This window comes from Mandrillus leucophaeus, unplaced genomic scaffold, assembly GCF_000951045.1.
Source record: "Mandrillus leucophaeus isolate KB7577 unplaced genomic scaffold, Mleu.le_1.0 Scaffold564, whole genome shotgun sequence".
Taxonomy (NCBI): Eukaryota; Metazoa; Chordata; class Mammalia; order Primates; family Cercopithecidae; genus Mandrillus; species Mandrillus leucophaeus.
In genome coordinates this window covers 430,936-435,433 of record NW_012106075.1, presented here as the reverse complement: position 1 = coordinate 435,433, position 4,498 = coordinate 430,936, and the positions used below count along the sequence as shown (strand labels likewise).

The 4,498-nt window shown below is 49.5% G+C and overlaps 1 protein-coding gene across 1 annotated transcript in view; it reads right to left on the bottom strand.

Annotated features, from left to right (window-relative positions):
* The window catches only part of SLC47A1 (solute carrier family 47 (multidrug and toxin extrusion), member 1), a 45,770-nt gene extending 44,882 nt beyond the window's left edge, over positions 1 to 888 (bottom strand). Inside the window, exon 1 of the mRNA XM_011998251.1 lies at positions 825 to 888. The gene's annotated coding sequence lies outside the window, so the exon portion shown is untranslated. The remainder of the gene's footprint in view (positions 1 to 824) is intronic.
* Positions 889 to 4,498: the final 3,610 nt, after the last annotated feature.

Genomic DNA, 4,498 nt, shown 5'->3' with positions numbered 1-4,498 from the left:
GCTGGGAGGCTGAGGTAGGAGGATTGCTTGAGCCCAGGAGTTTGAGATCAGCCTGTGCAACATGGCAAAACCCCATCTCTACAAAAAATACAAAAAATTAGCTGGGTGTAGTGGTGCATGCCTGTAATACCAGGTACTTGAGAGGCTGAGGCAAGAGGATCGCTGGAGCTCAGGAGTTCGAGGCTGCAGTAAGCAATGGGTGTGCCACTGCAGCCTAGCCTGAGCGACAGAGCAAGCCCCTGTCTCAAAACAAAACAAGCCAAATTTTGCACATCTTTTCAAGTTGTGCGCATCTCCTCCAGCTCCAGGTTCAGTGACATCTCTGGTAGTCTGAAATTAACCAGAGGAACTACTTACACCCCTGGAATTGGCAAACACTGCCAGTCATGTGTTTCCCTCCTTCCGCTTTCACCCTCCTTCCCCTTTCACCCAAGACCTGGTTGCTGAACATTTACCAGCCTGCCACTGGGTGGGGCCAGGCAAGCTGGGTTTTAACAAGCCCTCCAAGTTCAATGCACGCTCAATTTTGAGAGCCACAGAACTATAGCAAATTCAAACGTAGGGAGCAATAGAAGGGAATTTTACAAAATGTCCGCTATGTGATCAAAATATAGTGTAAGGCGTTGTGCAGACAAAAAGTAGTTGACACAGCTGAAAGAAACCCAGTGACATTTCAAAGAAAGCAGGCCAGGAGAAGAGGAGCTGCCGGCCGATAGGCGCTGCAGGTGCTGGCTGTTGGGCTCTTCCTGCCAGTGGGGCTCTTCCATCCACACTTGAGAAAAGATGTCTGAGGTCCCTGTGAGCGTGTGACCACTGCCATTTACCTGGGAGATGAGGGTGTCACAAGCAGAAGATAAGCCGAATCCCACTGAGACACCAGTGACATTGATAACCTGCAAATAAACCCAAAGATAAGGCCCTGTAGAGTGAAAGGAGGAAAGAAAGACAAAATCCCTGTGTCTGTTGATGAGAACCTGCGAAGCTCCTCCTTCAGCATTCACAAGTCAATTTTACCAATTTTGTTAGCTGCCTGGACCCCGCTCAGACCGAAGCCATTCTCACAGGTTTATCAAGAATTCTGGACAGAACTATTTTATATATGTGTGTGTGTGTGTGTGTGTGTATGTGTGTATATACATATACTTTTTTTTTTTTTTTCAAGGGATTCTCCTGCCTCAGCCTCCCGAGTAGCTGGCACTATAGGCACGTGCTACCACAACCGGCTAATTTTTGTATTTTTAGTAGTGACGGGGTTTCACCATGTTAGCCAGAATGGTCTCAATCTCTTCACCTCATGATCTGCCCACCTTGGCCTCCCAAAGTGGTGGGATTACAGGCGTGAGCCACCCCGCCCGGCCCAGAACTACAGTATTAATCAGGCTGCACTTTGACCCACTTCCTTATAACTGAAAGTCATGTGGCACCAGACACTGACCATGTACATCCCCATTGTTCCTACCAGACACTGGCCACGTGCATCCCCACTGTTCCTACCAGACACTGACCATGTACATCCCCACTGTTCCTACCAGACACACTGGCCACGTGCATCCCCACTGTTCCTACCAGACACTGACCATGTACATCCCCACTGTTCCTACCAACACTGGCCACGTGCATCCCCACTGTTCCTACCAGACACAGGCCACGTGCATCCCCACTGTTCCTACAGATGGGATTTCTGGTGTTACAATCATAAGGCTATTGTTTAAGAATTGTTGGCCAGGTGTAAGAATTGTTGGTTTATGCCTGTAATCCCAGCACTTTGGGAGGCCAAGGTGGGAGGACTGCTTGAGCCCAGGAGTTTGAGACCAGCCTAGGCAGCATGATGAAACGTCATCTCTACAAAAGTACAAAAACTAGCAGGCATGGTGGCATGCTCCTGCAGTCCCAGCTATTTTTCTGGGCTGAGGTGAAAGGATCACTTGAGCCCAAGAAGCAGAGATTACAGTGAGCTTCTAGAGTGCAGTAGAGAGCACCACTGCACTCTAGCCTGGGCAATGGAGACCCTGACTCAAAAAAGAAAAAAAAAACTGGCCGGGTGTGGTGGCTCATGCCTGTAATCCCAGCACTTTGGGAGGCCTAGGTGGGCAGATCACGAGGTCAGGAGTTTGGGACCAGCCTGACCAATACGGTGAAACCCCATCTCTACTAAAAATACAAAAATTAGCCGGGCATGGTGGCGGGCGCCTGTATTCCCAGCTACTCAGGAGGCTGAGCCAAGAGAATCATTTGAACCCGGGAGGCAGAAGTGGCAGTGAGCTGAGATCGTGCCACTGCTCTCCAGTCTGGGCGACAGAGCGAGACTCTGTCTCAAAAAAAATTATTAAGCAGAGCCTAAATTCCAGTGAAACATCTGACACCAACCAGTTTGAAGACCCACATAGAGGAACTGAATCAGCACGAGAACACAGTTTCTTCATCTCCCTGTCCCATGACTTCACGCTGCACTCTTCAACCAAACAACAATCACACTTCAGCCCATTCGAAAACCCTTAAAAACTCTAGCCCCAAACTCCTTGGAGAGACTGATTTGAGGTTTCCTCATTCAGTGGCCTTACAATTAAACCTCTTTCACTGTTGCAACCTGGCGACTTGGATTATTGACTTGCCATGAGCAAGTCGACGAACCTATTATGGTTACAAGATCTTGGCTGGGTTAAGGACACGTACAAGTTTAGAAGCGGAAAAGTCTAGGCTAGAGGCGATTACCCAGCCTTTCTCTTTTAAAAAGTCACTTTGCGCCAGGCGCGGTGGCTCACGCCTATAATCCCAGCACTTTGGGAGGCTGAGGCGGGCGGATCACGAGGTCAGGAGATGGAGACCATCCTGGCTAACACGGTGAAACCCCATCTCTACTAAAAATACAAAAATTAGCCGGGCATGGTGGCGGGCGCCTGTATTCCCAGCTACTCAGGAGGCTGAGGCACGAGAATGGCGTGAACCCGGGAGGCGGAGCTTGCAGTCAGCCAAGATCGTCCACTGCACTCCAGCCTGGGTGACAGAGCAAGACTCCGTCTCAAAAAAAAAAAAGTCACTTTGCTCTCCAATTTCAGCAATCAGGGACACTTCTTCTGGGAATGCAATGGCACAGTAGCACAGAAAAGTCCACCTGCTGGAGACCTAGCATGGCCTGCGTCCGTACCTTGGGGGGCACTGGGAGTGCAGAGGCAGTCTGAAGTCCAGGCTAGTGCCAGAGGCTTTCCAGGTATGCTCACCTTCACCAGGGTTAGCAGCAAACCCTGAAGCTTTGGGGAACCCAGGGCAGTGCCCCCCAAACCAGGGAGTGGTATCGCAGGATGTCTGATGCACTCCCTATCTGGAATCTGGTACCTCCACTTGATTCTACAGCAGGGAACCTGTGGACAACAGCCCAAACTGCACCTGGCCTGGAAGCACTGACTTTGATAAGTCCTTGGCCACATCCTGCAATTCCTTGGCCAAAGAGAATCTGCTGAGTCTTGCTAAGTGCATTTCTGTCTTCTCCTCTATTGCAAATACAATACTTAAAAACAAAATGGATAATTAAGCCTGGGATTTGTCCATGTTGCCCACTATAGCCAAAATAAAATAAGTCATGCTGGGGCAGTGGCTCACGCCTGTAATCCCAGCACTTTGGGAGGTCGAGGAGGGCGGATCACAAAATCAGGAGTTCAAGACCCACCTGACCAACATGGTGAAACCCCATCTCTACTAAAAATACAAAAACTTAGCTGGGTGTAGTGGCGCATGCCTGTAATCCCAGGCTGAGGCAGGAGAATCGTTTGAACCCCGGAGGTGGCGGCTGCAGTGAGCCAAGATCGCACCACTGCACTCCAGATTGGGCGACAAAGCGAGACTCCATTTCAAAATAAATAAATAAATAAATAAATAAGCCATATGTACTCATAGCTAGTTCCACATATACTCGGTGACTAGTTCCCAGGCATCTTGCATAGTTCATGGGTAGCAAACTCAAATGCCTGGTGAGACCAGGCAGATCAAGTGAAACTGTCTCCGTCAGGGCAGGAGGAAAGGAAAGGGGAACATACACCTGCCTGAGAGTCACTGAATCCACTTTTCTAGAAATACCCTAACTAGACAAACCAAACCCTTTGGTCTTGCGTGCCCAGTTGACAATTCCTGGCTGAGACTGATGACATGTCTCTGGTTTGGGGGAGTTCACATCTACTATACGGAGAGGATTTGCAGATCTTTCCAATTTTAAATTTGGACACAAAGATCTAGACTGTCACCTTCCAGACTCCTTTCTAGATTAGGACTCTCAGTAAGACAGACAACTGAGGGGTGGGCATGGGGGGAGTCAGTTCCACTGAGGAAGTCAGACTTCAGCGCCCCTTTTACTGTTCCCCTCCCCAAGCTGTGGGACCAAGAGTGGGAACGAGTTCCATGGATTAGAAATAAGATGATGTAGGCCAGGTGCTGTGGCTCATGCCTGTAATCCCAGCACTTTGGGAGGCCGAGGCGGGTGGATCACCTGAGGTCAGGAGTTCAAGAC